Source organism: Saccopteryx bilineata, chromosome 4 (genome assembly GCF_036850765.1).
Source record: "Saccopteryx bilineata isolate mSacBil1 chromosome 4, mSacBil1_pri_phased_curated, whole genome shotgun sequence".
NCBI lineage: Eukaryota > Metazoa > Chordata > Mammalia > Chiroptera > Emballonuridae > Saccopteryx > Saccopteryx bilineata.
This window is the reverse complement of record NC_089493.1, coordinates 296029272-296043099: the sequence shown is the minus strand read 5'-3', so window position 1 is coordinate 296043099 and position 13828 is coordinate 296029272. Positions and strand designations below refer to the sequence as shown.

Here is a 13828-nt window from a genome sequence, read left to right as displayed (position 1 = left end):
TGGATCCTGGTCGGGCCGCATGCGGGAGTCTGTCTCACTGTCTCTCCTCCTCTCACTTAAAAATAAACAAACAAACGGATTAACGAGTTCATAATGATATTCAAAAAGCTTCTGCATTAAGTCTTCACCCTGAAAAAGTAGTCATTAAAGGGCAGTGTCGACTCTGACCCAGCCAGCAAAGGTAAGGAAGTCCTCTCTACAGGAGGTCGCGGGCTCACGGACGTCAGAAGGAGGACGTTGGAATTCTGTCTCAGCCCCGACTGAGACAACCGACTCAGCAAACAGTGGTCAGCGTCAACGGATGCTGAGACTCGGAGAGAAGGCTGGCTTCTCACATCCGGCATGTCATCAGCCCGTCGCAAACCTCCTACCGGGTATGAGAAGAGGCGACTTAACCACGGAGGGGGCCGGTTGTCACCGCTCACGAGTTGTCACCCACTGATCAATCTTAGCTTCAGAGTGAGTCTGGCTCATTCAGCACCGAACCGTCTCAGAGGACCCAGTCCTAAATGAAATAGTATCCCTCTCATTCTCCTTTTAAGTGAAAACACGGGTTATTAGGGGTTTCTCAAGTTTCTAATTACGTAAGTAACAGGTTAATATATCCCCTTATAAAATAATAATACTGCAGCTGAGGATGAATTCTCCCTGCCTCCCCCCTTCCTCTGTCTCTACCCTTCTCGAGGCAGCCGGGGTTATGCATCGTCTCGAACTCTGTCTCTGCAGTTCCTTAAACGTACGTGCCCACTCAAGTCTAGGCTCCTGCTCGAGAGGGTCTCTGCATGTGGATAAGGTCACACGGCAGGCATTGTTCCACGCTTGCTTCAATGGCGTCCGAAGGGACTAGGACTCGCTGAGCACCAGTCGTCTGGGAAGATTTGGTCCTAAATTCTCTCACCACCACCCCACCCGCCCACGTCCCTCCATCCCTCCGATCACTCAGCAAATGACGTCAGCTCTCCCTGAAAAGCATTTTAATGCTCTGACCTCTTCTCACCACCTCCAGGACACTCGCCCCGGTCCCTGCATCAGTCCCTGCCACCCTGTGGTCCCTTGTCAACAATCCGTATGTAAGTGAGTCTTTTCAACGTCCAGTCAGACACAGCCAAAGGAGATAAACATGGGGACCGAGACAGAGACTTCCACACCCCTGTCCACGCGAGCCACAATGATACCCACCACAGCCACGAAGGGAAAAATCCCCAAGTGTCCATCGGCGGGTGAATGTGTTAACAAAATGTGTCAAATACACGTACAATGGAGTACTAGGCACCCTTAAAAAGGAAGGTAACTTTCTCACCTGCTACAGCATGAATGAACCTTGAGGACACAAAAAAGTCAAGTATTGTATGATTCCAAGGACGCGCAGTACTCACAGAGACAGAATAACGGTGACTAGGGGCTGTGAGGGGAGGGGACTGATTCATCGTGGCGTAAGGCGTAGTGTTTCCATGTGGAAAGATGCAAAAGTCTGGAGATGAAAGGTGTGGGTGGTAACACAACAATGTGAATGTCCTTAATGCCCCTGAACCATCCACTTAAAAAATGGTTAAAAAGGTAAGTTGCATATTATGTGTATCTTATCACCATTAAAAAGTGCTTCAGTCCCGTAATCACCCACTCCAAGCCCTCCAAAGACCCTCACCTCACTCTGATTCAAGACCAACATCCTTGCAAGGTTCTCCCTACATGTTCCTCCAACTCCCCTACCCTTCCCTGACCCCCTCTTGCTCTCCTTTCCTGGTTCACTTTTGCTCCTGTCTGCTCCTCACACACTCTCCCTGCCCCAGGGCCTTTGCACTTGCTAGTCCCTCTCCAGATAGTTGCACGGCTGCCTTCCTCCCTCCCTTTGAAAATCCAACCTCCATCCCATCTTCTTTGGCTGGAATTCTTTCTTTCCCTTTTTTTTTTTTTCTCCGTAGCAGTAAAAAACACCTAAAAGTTTCTTTATTTTTTACTGTTTGCTTTTCCTCACTAGAATGTAGGAATGTTAGAGTGCTTCAAAGTCTCCAAGCCATGGCATGTTCTCCTTCCTGGAAGCACGCCCCTGCACTTTCGTCTACCCCCTCTTCTTCCCCTGCAGACGTGCATCTCTTAAACTCTAAGGGACTCCACGAGTCTTGCCACCAAAGCAGCCCTGCCTTGTCTCACTGTCCCCAGCTGTGATAAACATACTCTCAAAAGAAAAAAGAAAAGTCTCCAAGCTCTAACCCGACCTTTCTCAGGGTTCTCGGGTGCAACTGAAAACCTCAATAGCAAAAGCTGCAACGTCTGTTCCCAGCTGTCCCCGGGTCAAGCCCCCAACCTCCTCCCCCCCCCCCCGGTCCCCGGAGCTGATTAAATTTTCCATCCAGACCAGTAAGGAGATAAACTTGGAAAGGTATGTGCTCTGAGCCGCCAGGTAAGCCCTGAGCGCCGGCCTGCCTGGCTGCACCCCGTGTGATCTGGGCTCTGTGGTTGCATTTCTGGGAACAAGGGAAAAACCGCCAGGCTTGGTGGTGGCCAGAGGGTTTTGGGAAGACTGACCAGGCCAGGCAGGAGGGCAAGGCCAAACGGAGGTGGCCGGGAGGCATGGACAGCAGAGGCCCCACACTCGGATGCCCGTGGGGCAGAAAGAAGCCGGCAGGCTGGAGCGGGCGAGAATCACAAGGCACCGGGGGACTCAGGCCAAGCAGGTGTCAAAGTCTCGCGTCCCTAAACCTCCTGACTCCTTCTTTTCCAGAGAATCAGGAAATTGGTTTTGTTTTTTTTTAAGGCACTATTTCCTCATTTTTAAACACTGGTTTAAAAAATTTTTAAAAACACCAGGTGATCTGACAAACACGTTTGGAAGCTGGGTCTCTCCCATCCTCTGCCCACGGTGCTCCCGGACCGCCCGTTCACAGTGCTGCGATCTTGCAAAACCACAAAAAAATAAAGTTTAGGAACAAGGACTCTGGGTCCAGGAAGACCTACCAGGTTCCCTGACACCTGCACGTTTCTCTGCCTGAGATATGAGAACAAAAATCGTGCCTGGTGAGACCACGGGGGAGGAGAGTGAGCAGGTGCCTGACAGGTAGCGGTATTCATTGTCCCCACGAGGGAGGGGAGGAAGCCAAGGACCCGGAAATACTGGACAGAGAAAGAGGAATCACTACAGGACACGTGTGGCGTCCGCTGGTGTGTGATGATGGCCAGGAAGCATCTAAGCTTGCTCGGGTCCTCGGGCTGAGACGAGAGGTCCAGGGCCCAGGTCAAGATGCCGGTCAAATCAGAGACCCGGGACCTCCACACCTGCGGGGGGCGCTGCAGTCCTATGAGGCTCTCTATCTGTGGGGGGGGAGGGGTGGCGCAGATCTCAAATCAGGGCTTCCCATTCTGTACTTAAGCGCAGCCCCCATGGTCTGGCTGACCCTAATGGAGGACTTCCCCTCTGGGCTTGTGTCCTGTGGACTTTGTCTTAGAGTCTGGAGCCTGACATTCCAGATGGTCAACAAGATTCTGCTCATCGATGAATATTCACTGTCCCTTGGAGATCCTCCTGAGGTAGTTTGGATACAGTGTCCACCGGAATCGGTTGAGAGTCTTTTGGTTGCAAGCAACAGAAACCCCAACCCATGATGGGTTAGCAAAGATAAAAAATAAGAAAGGAAATACATGGTTTTCACGCAGCCCGAACCGTCCAGGGGCTGGTTCCAGGTAGGGCTTGATGTGGGTCAAATGATGAAACCAGGAGCTAGTTTCTCTCGCCGTCATCTCTCTGGATGGGATCCATACTGAGACAGCCTCTTCCCAGCCGTAGCGCCACCCCCGGACAGCTAGCTGCAAAGCGGGTGGGACTCCCTCCGAGCTCAAAGCCTACGTAGGGAGGAAGGGTACAGAATTCTCCTGACTGTTGTTAACCTGACCTGGGTCACGTCCCCTCCCTTGACTCAGTATTCTAAGAGGAATATCATGCGCTGATTTCTGGGCCGGGGGGTGGCAGCCACCTTGAACGGGGTGGTGATCTATGTGATCAGCATCCCAGGGTCAAAATATGGAGTGGATGTGAGAAAGGGACGGAGACCCCAGATCTAAGTCGGGCTCTGTTGCCTGAAGCAGAGAGAATGAATGTGCTGAGCCCCCTTCCTATGGGGAAAAAAAACCCCAACTTTTTAAAAAGAGAATATTCACCTCATCTCTTATGCAAAACATTAGGTGCTAAAGTACAACCTCTAACACCCCACTGACCACATCACTAGGGCTGGCTTGGCTCCCTTTGGGCTCTTGGATCCTCTTCCATATCTCGTCCTCTCCCAGAACGGCAGGAACCCGATAAAAGCCAGCAGAACTGTTCTCCTACAATGGGGCATAATTACCCAGGAGAACATGGTTTTGCCACTTAGAGACCTCCCGAACCAGGCCTGAATCTATCTAGACTCCAATCTGTGCATAATTCACCCCGTGTGCCTTCATCTTGAAAAGTGTGTGTTAAAAAAAATTCTTTGATTGATTTTTAGATAGAGGAGGCTGGGGAAGAAGCAGGAAGCCTTAACTCGTAATAGTTGCTTTCTGTATGTGCCTTGACCAGGCAAGACCAGGGTTTCGAACCGGCGACCTCAGCACTCTATCTAGATCGACACTTCATCCATTGTGCCACCACAGATCAAGCAATTTTTTCTTTGGCCAAACGATCCATAGTTCCAAACACCTGTCCAAAAAACCCACGTGGGCTCCTGTTGATGTCCTTCAGACCCGAGTCCCTATCAAAAAAAGACAGAAAGAAGAGAGCTCAATCTGCAAGAAGCTGAGACAACGCAATTTTTGTTCAAAACTGTTTAAAATACGTTACCTTAAAATGTGTCGGTCGGCCTGGCATCCACCAGTCTGGAGTTCCTAGATATACTCCAAAACTCCAGCTTCTCCGCATTGGAAACTACGGCACAAAGAAAGACATGCGATTTGTCTTTACAAACCCACTCACGCCGACACAGTCCGTCACAGACACACCTCCACTGGCACTGATTGCTCTGTGGGACGGGTGGGGATTTCAGGGGCACAGGCTCCTCCTGCAGCTGATCTCCCCAGAAATGTCTCTGGACTTTTTCCACTCACAACTTTGAAGTCTAGGAACACCCGTATACACAGGTAGAATATATTTCTTGTTCAGTGCTGTATAGTACTCCATCGAACAACCATGTCACGTTTTATTATTTCTCTAACTAAAAATAATGACAACAATACACTTCTTTCTACTTGTAGAGGTTTATCCATTTATAGTATCAACAATCTTGGTTGACTAATTTTCTCCAGCAGGATTCAGCCTCCCACTGGCTCAGTGTCTGTGGTAGACAGAATAATGACCCCACCCCCACCCCCACCCACCCCCTCAAATGTCTATATCTTCATTTCCCAGAACCTGTCAATATGTTAGGTTACGTGGCAGAAGGGGAATTAAAATTGCAGAGAGAATTAAGTTTGGTTATTAGTTAACCTAGAAATGGAGAGATGATCTGGGTTACCCGGGAAGGTCCAGTGCACTCACAGGGTCTTTAGAAGTGGAAGAGGGAGGCAGGAGAAAGAGAAACAGAGAGATAACATTGCCTGGCATTGCTCGCTCTGAAGATAGAAGAAGGGGCCACAAGCCAAGGAATGCAGGCAGGATCTAGAAGCTGGAAAAACAGGCAAAGAAGTAGATCCTACCCTACCCTACAGTCTTCCAGACGTCCTTCCTGCCACTTGTTGATTTTAGTGTCAGACTTCTGACCTCAGAGCTGTAAGATAGTAAATGTGTGTGTTGTAAGCCAGTCCCTTGGTGGTCATCTGTTCCAGCAGCAAGTGAGAAGGTGCCGTCTCTCAAACCGCAGGGATGGAGAAGACCGACACCTGGGGTTTGCCTGCACGTGGGACATGGAAACGCATGGGTTACAGATATTGGCAAGAAAGTGGCTGAAATGCTAGTCCTTGGAAACTTGACCCGGTGGGAAGGAGAGAGGGAAGGGAGGCCATGTGATGGGGGGAAGGGAGGGCCTGGCAGTAGGCAGGGGCTGCACCTGGGGCACAGTGACGTCCCTGGGGGGAAGCCAGAGGCCAAGCCCCAGGTAGGTGTTTGAATTCCTAATGCAGAGGTGGGGCTTTGGGGGTTGAGGGGTGGGCGGGGGTGACAGGGATCTGGGGGTGACCTCGGAGCGGTGGGCGGGGTGACAGGGATCTGGGGTGACCTCGGAGGGGTGGGCGGGGTGACAGGGATCTGGGGGTGACCTCGGAGGAGTGGCTGAGGCCGAGGGAAAGGGACCGTGCTAGGGAAGACAATAGTCAGACATCTGGGGGGGGGGGGGAGGCACAGGGACATTTCTGGGGAAATCAGCTGCAGGAGTGGGTTCCCCGGAAATCCCCACGTGTCCCAGGGGACAATCTGTGCCTGTGGGGGGCGTATGTGATGGGCCTGCAGTCGCACAGGTGTGTGCGATCAAGTATACCGTCAGGTAGGTTGGAGTGTTGTAGGTGGCCTGGGATGAGTCTCGGGGTAGCGTGGGAGATAGTGGTCTGTCTGGGGGACGCACGGACGAGAGGTCTCTGTGTGCATAGCTGTGGCACGTGTGGGTGTACGGAGGGAAAATGGGGATGTGTGTGCGTTGGTGGTACGGTGCGGTGTGTTGGGGGCGCGGTGCGCGGTGTTGGGGGCGCGGTGCGTACGGGGGGGTGGGGTGCGCATGGATGCGGCGTGTGGGTAAGTGAGCGTGCGGGCCTGGAGCTTGGTGAGGGTGAGACGAAGGAAGAGGGGCCCAGGGAGGCGGCAGCGGAGCCGAGCAGGTGCCGGTGGCCCGGCCTCGGGAGCCACCAAGCCCCGCCCGCGGGCGTCCCAGCTTCCCCGCCCCTGCGCCCGCTCCCTCCGCCCCGGGCGCGCGCTCCAGCCCAACTCCACAGAGACTCTGCCGCCGTCGCCAGCTCGCGCGTCCCGGCCCCTGCGAGCCGCCGCGGGAAGCAGGTATGACACGACCCCCGGCGAGGGCAGGAGTGGCCCTGGCCGGCGCCGGCCCCTGCGCGCCCGCGGCTCGCGCCCTCCGCTGTCCCGGCCTCAGTTTCTCAGCCGGACGCTCAGGCGCCGCGGGGACCCGGGCTCGGGGCGCAGGAGTCCTGCCGGGTGGGAAGAGCCCCGGAGCGTGGGGCGGGGGACGCGACGGTCCCCGGAGCACCTGCGGCGGCGGAGGGGCGCGGGGACGCGTCGTTCGGGAGGGTGACAGCCGCGACACTTGGGAGCGCGGACTTCGCTGGGCGCCGCGAAGCACTTTGTTGTGATTCACTGACTTCGCCCACACAGCATCCCTGTTGGCGGCTCTCTTAACCCTGGCACCGAGGGGGACCTCCCCAGGGTCAGGGGGGCTGAGAAGCGTCCCTGGATCCCAGGTCATCCGGACGTGAACCTGGGAGTCCCGCCCCAAAGCCCCCCCGGTTCGCCCGCCTCAGGGGGACTGTGGGTGTATTTTCTGAGTGTCCTTCCTCGGCGTGCTGGGAAGGAAGTCAGATGGGAACCCCTTCCTGTCTCTTCCCCCAGAGGGGATGTGTCCAGAGAATGTCATATTGCTTTGGCTTGCTGGGGGTGGAGGGGGCAAGTTGGGGACAGAGGGTGTGCAGCATGGAGCTGGGACCTTCCCTTGTATCGTAGTGGGGAAACTGAGGCATGGGGAAGTTTAGGGAGGAAGAGCTTCTCCCATCTATATAAAGCACCACAGCACCCCCACCCCATCTCCACCGGGGAGCCCTGGGGGCGGGGGCTGTGTGACGTTTTCTTCTCCCAGACCTGGGCATCCCTGTGGCCCTGACCATGTGACATCCAAGAGTGACCCAGCCTTCCTACCCCCCCCAACTGTGTAATTCCATGAGGAATGCGGGGACCTATTCTTCCTCCTTTGTTTATGACCTTCCTCCCGCCCGCCCTGCCCCCCCAAAGGTAACCACCTCTATAATTCCGGAGTGTACCCCTAGACCTTCCCTACACCCACAGAAAGTAGGTGACCTGCGTGGTGGTGCCCGGAGGACAGAAAAGGCAGAAAACGCCTCCACGTCACCGGGCACCGTGGCCCCCCTCCCCGGAGTTCTCATTTCCTCGAGAGTGACCCGTGTTGCTGCATGTAAACCTCGCTTAGTTATGTGCGTTAGCTGCGGAATGGGTTCCCACCCTGGCTAGGCCTCCGGACGGGTCTTTAGATAAAAAAAAAAAAAAAAAAAAAAAGGGGGGGGGAGGACTGGGTTTTTGGTTCCGTCGTTGCTATAAACTGCTGCCTCTGGGTTCAGTAAGCATTCTCCGCTCTTTGTCCTAAACTAACTCCGCAGGATCTGAATTTGGGGGACAAAGTCTCTTCATCGCAATTGTACCTACACATGTATGTACCCCTGCCAACACACACACACACGCACACACAGGCGCATGCACACGCACCAATGTCCTGCTGAATGTAAGGACAAACACAATACCCCCTCCGTCCAGATGCGGTCTGCCTGTCCAGGACCCAGTGGGCAGAGTGCCCATAAGCGACTGCGGCCAGGGCTTCTCTCTGGAAGCCCCCCACGCTACGCCCACCTTCCCGTGGGAGACAGAGGAGTTAGGAACCACAGCTGACAGACAGGAGCCCCCGGGTCCTGTGGGTGCACCGCAGACGTACGGAGTCCAGGCTGAGTCAGAAGGGGGCTGCTCGTCCGGGAATGTGTAGCCGGGACCGTCAAACACTGGCTGGAATTGCCTGATGACAAACAGCTGGTTGGAGAAGCAGCTGGAATCAGAGATGTTTGGAACACAAGCCCAGCTCCTCCACCGCTCCCCAGCTGGGGTTGGGGATCAGGGGCAATTCCCTTCCTCTGCCTGCACCCCGGTTTTCTCAGCTGTGACACGGGGTGATGATAATGGCAACCCCCTCCCCCCGAACTGCCCTGTGGGTGGGTCGGTGGGATGAGAAAACACAGCGTGCAGAACATTCTCAGCACTAGGTGAGCAGGAAACCCCGTCCTGGACGGAGCAGACCCTGGAGATGGCTCTGGAGGTCGGAGCGATGCTCAGAGCCACCCTCTGGGACCTCACCCGCACCCCACGTGCAGGCAGAGAACCCTACGTGCTGAGCGGGACTGAGGGTGAGGTTTTCGCTTGTTGCAAGCCAAGCCCAGCTCTCAACAGGGTTCAGACATGACAGGGCACCTACAAAGGGCCTACTGTGCATCCGGCGGCCCTGAGAGAAGCTGCAGAAACCGTCAGCCTAGGTCCCACCTGTGAGATACAGGAAATAGCAGACGTCACAAAGGAGACCTGTGGGCAGATTTTATGAGGCCTCTGCTCCTTTAAAACCTTTAGCTTACTCCCAAGATTTAAAAAGTAGGAGATGTCACATAAAATTCCATGTTTCTTGAGAAAAGAGGATCAGAAAAGATGACAGCTCCCGGCCCAGCACGCAGCACCCCCTGGATAGGGCAGGCACCCTCATTTTTTTTAAGTAAGAGGAGGGGAGATATATAGACTCCCACATGCATTTCAACTGGGATCTACCCGGCAACCCTGTCTGAGGCCGATGCTCGAGTACCAAGCCATTTCCAGCACCTGAGGCTGACACGCTTGGACCAACTGAGCTATCCTCAGCACACAGGGCCACACTCAAACCAATCAAGCCACTGGCTGAGGGAAGGGAAGAGGGAGAGAAAGGGGAGAGGGAGGAGGAGAGAAGCAGATGGCCACTTCTCCTGTGTTTCCTGACCGGGAATCAAACCAGGGACGTACACACATCAGGCCGATGCTCCATCCACTGAGCCACCAACCAGGTCCAGGCACCCTCATTCTTAAAGAGCAGCTTAATGTCAAGGTTAGCAACATAGACACCGCAGCCAGCTCCTACATCCCAGCTCCAACTCAGAGACGTTGTGTGGTCTAAGGCAAGTCACTTAGTATTTTTGTGACTTGGTTTGTTTATATGTAACACATGGGTATTAAGTGGCAAGTCTCAAAGAGCTGTTTTAGGCATTAAATGAGTCAACAGCCTGGAACCCTTAGAGCAGTGCCTGGTTCATGGTCAATACCACCCTAGTGTTGATTCTAATGCTGATAATGGTGGTGTTCACAGCCTGGTGATTTGTACTCCAGATTGCAAATTTTTTTTTTTTTTTTTTTAGTGAGAGAGGGAGGCAGACAGACAGGAAGGGAGAGAGATGAGAAGCATCAACTCGTAGTTGCATCACTTTAGCTGTTCATTGATTGCTTTCTCATATGTGCCTTGACGGGGGGTGGGGGGAGCTGTAGCAGAGCAAGTGACCTCTTGCTCAAGCCAGCAACCTTGGGCTTCAAACCAGTGACCTTTGGGCTCAAGCCAGCGACCACGGGGTCATGTCTATGATCCCACGCTCAAGCCGGCGACCCCGGAGTTTCGAACCTGAAACATCAGCATCCAGGGCAATGCTCTATCCACTGCCCCACCACCGATCAGGCTCCAAACTGTAATTTCTACCCCAAATTGTACTCTGTATAAAGTGCTGTAGAAACAGAAGAGAAGGGGGGAGGGGAGGAGTGGGAATGTCACCCTTTGAGCTCCCCCTCCTCCAGCCCAGCAGCTGCAGCGCTGACCTCGTAGCACACACACAGGTAAGAGGCTACAACACCAAACATTTTCTCTCTGCCCGAGGACAGAAAGAGGATAGCATTTCAAGGGCAGAGACAAAGAGGAGGGGACTTCTCAAGTGGCTTTTGAAGGATGAATAGGAGTTTCTCAGGAAAGGCATTTTTACACTGAGAAAACACCCTTGACGAAGGCCCAGGGGCAGGACAGAGTGAAGCGAGTTTAGGAAGGGACGAGAGGCAGGGAGATGAGTCCGGGGAGACGGCAGGGGACCTGGAGACCAAGCTGGGGCTGGTGGCAGGAACAGGGACCCCCATTTCCTGTGCCCCTGCTGTGTGCAGGCGCTCTCACAACCACCGCCCCTGCAGTCCTCATACGCCCCTGGGAATGGGGTCTGGTCACCCCCAGTTACGAGTTAGACGCAGGGAGGGGCTGTCCCTTGCCCGGTGAGCCGGTGGCCGAGCCGGGGTCGGACCCGAATCCGTCCGATTCTAAAGCCCAGGGACTATCTCTGAGCCTCGGTTTTCTCACTGTGACGTGGAGAGGGGACCGATGACAGCTATCGGGGAGCTGTGCGGTGGGGACGAGAGGGGAAAGTCCAGCACGGAGCCTGTCATTTAGATTGGAACACGGCCTCTCAGCCTGACTCACACCACTGCCCAGCCTCGGAGTGGGGGCCCGGGGACACAGAGCGAGTGACCCGGCCGCCTCTCAGCCTGACTCACACCACTGCCCAGCCTCAGAGTGGGGGCCGGGGACACAGAGCGAGTGACCCGGCCGCCTCTCAGCCTGACTCACACCACTGCCCAGCCTCGGAGTGGGGGCCGGGGACACAGAGCGAGTGACCCGGCCCATGCAGTCACACAGTCTCAGGAAATGCAGATTCTCAGACTCACCCCGAGACACCCCCACCCGGGCAGTGTCCTTTAACCGTCCCTCCAGGTGAGTCTTTTGCTCACAGAAATGTTCCAGTCGCTGGCCTAGAGGACCTCAAACGAGACTTCCTCCAGCCACCAACGTGTACCTCCCTAGACGGGCCGGGTGGGTGGGGAGAACTCTGTCCTCAGCAAAGACCACGGCCTGAGGGGATGTCCTGAGACAAGGCACATCCCTGTCGGCTCGGGAGGCTGGACAGACCAGTCCTTTAAGGACAGGAAGGTCCCCCAGGGCCCAGCGGAGTCTCAGTTGCGGGTTTTTTTTCACGCTTTAGAAGTCACTCTCCTGCCTAGTCTGGTGGCCCCTAGTCTGCCCACCTGGCGGGCCTGGGGCAAGAGTTCGCTCTCGGAGGGGGCTGGTTCAGGATAAAAGATCTCCCGGGCAGCGGAGGACTCGTCACCCCCATAAAAAGCTGTGTCTCCAGATGGATGCGGGTGGGGGCGCATGCAGGAGTCTGTCTCTCTGTCTCCCCCCCCCCCATCACTAAATAAAAGGGAAAGAAAGGAAGCTGTAGCTCTTTATGAATGGACGTACCATCATCTCCCGGCTGTGCTGTGAGAGCAAAGCTGCAAGGCAGAGAACAGGGGGCGGTACTCGGCCGTCTGTGTGGGCGGAGAACAGGGGGCGGTACTCGGCCATCTGTGTGGGCGGAGAACAGGGGGCGGTACTCGGCCATCTGTGTGGGCGGAGAACAGGGGGCGGTACTCGGCCATCTGTGTGGGCGGAGAACAGGGGGCGGTACTCGGCCGTCTGTGTGGGCGGAGAACAGGGGGCGGTACTCGGCCATCTGTGTGGGCGGAGAACAGGGGGCGGTACTCGGCCGTCTGTGTGGGCGGAGAACAGGGGGCGGTACTCGGCCATCTGTGTGGGCGTGTTGGAAAAGGCCCGCATAGGCGCATAGGACGTTTATATTTGCATACGCACATTCATTAACGGCTAGGGGACACCCTGGAAGCTGGTGACCCCGGTTGACTTTGGGGAGGGAAGGTAGTGACTCTAAGTGAGGAGGCAGGTGACTTTGTGCTGCAGACAGGTCGGTACCCTTGAGCATACGGTTTTCATCCGTATGCTAACCGTGTCAAAATTGTATCGTCTCACCAGGCATCTTTTCTTTTGCCTTATGCAAAACAAGCATAACTGTGGAGATAAGGCTAATCCTCCCTTGGACTGTGTTTTCAAATAAAGAACGGATTAAATTCGGACCTTGGCCGGGTAGCTCAGTTGGTTTGAGTGTTGTCCTGATTACGCCAAGGTTACGGGTTCAATCCCCAGTCAGGGCACATGCAAGCATCAGCCAATGAATGCATAAATAAGTGGAACAACAAACTGATGTTTCTCTCTCTCTCTAAAATCAATAATATTTAAAAGGATTTTTTTTTAAATTTTTTTATTGATTGATGTTAGCCAGACAGGAAGGGAAAGAGAGAGAAAGAGGGAGAGAGAGAAACATCCATCTGTTCCTGTGTGTGCCCTGACCGGGGACCGAACCGGCAACCCCTGCACTTCGGGACGATGCTCCCACCAAACGAGCTATCCGGCCAGGGCAAAAGAATGAACTGTTTTAAAGAGAGTCCTCTGATCACAAAAGAACAACTATTGTGCGATCCCACTTACAGGAGGGACCTAGGTTATGAAAAGTCAGAGAAACAGAGTGGAGTCGAGGTTACCCAGGGGCTAGGGCAGGGGAGAATTGGGAGGCGGGGTTTAATGGGCACAGCGTTTCGTTCTGTTCCGGAAGATGAAAAAGTTCCGGTGTGGATGGTGCTGATGGTTGCACAACAGTGTCAATATGCTACGACCACTGAACCGTGCATTTAAAAATGCTTTAAATGGTAAGTTTTAGGTTGTATATTTTGCCACGATGAAAACATTTAGGGATAACCAAAAGAAGGGAGGGGGTTGCTGTCAGATTGTTTGGGTTCTAGTCCTTGGTTCCGCCACTTCTTAGCACTGTGTACTTCTGATCAAGTGTGTGTATACTTCCGTAAGCCTCAGACTTCCCTCCTGCAAACGGGGCTGTCACAGAGTGCCTGACCCACAGGAATCCTACAAGAACTCCGTCACTTTGTCCGCCTCCGTGGGACGGTTCTAGGAGGTCAGGACCAGGGTAGGAGGGAGGTTAGAATAGCCACTGGACCAAATATTAAGACCAGCAGATTCAAGTGGGGCTGGTGTCCAGGGCGTTGGCGAACTCATTGTCTCCATTTTCACATCACGTTGTATTTACGACATTAAAAAGGTTACGTGTTTCCATCACGTCAACTACAAAATGTAGTGGCAGACAAAATCCTCTTGGCTGTTGAGAATACACAGAAGGTGTGGCAGTTCTTAAGCTGCCCCCC

The 13828-nt window shown here is 54.3% G+C and overlaps 1 protein-coding gene across 3 annotated transcripts in view; it reads left to right on the top strand.

Moving 5' to 3' along the window:
• The first annotated feature begins 6811 nt into the window (after positions 1 to 6811).
• Positions 6812 to 13828, top strand: part of SCNN1B (sodium channel epithelial 1 subunit beta) — a 55969-nt gene continuing 48952 nt past the window's right edge. For all 3 annotated transcript variants that reach the window (XM_066275867.1, XM_066275864.1, XM_066275868.1), the window contains exon 1: positions 6812 to 6946. The gene's annotated coding sequence lies outside the window, so the exon portion shown is untranslated. The remainder of the gene's footprint in view (positions 6947 to 13828) is intronic.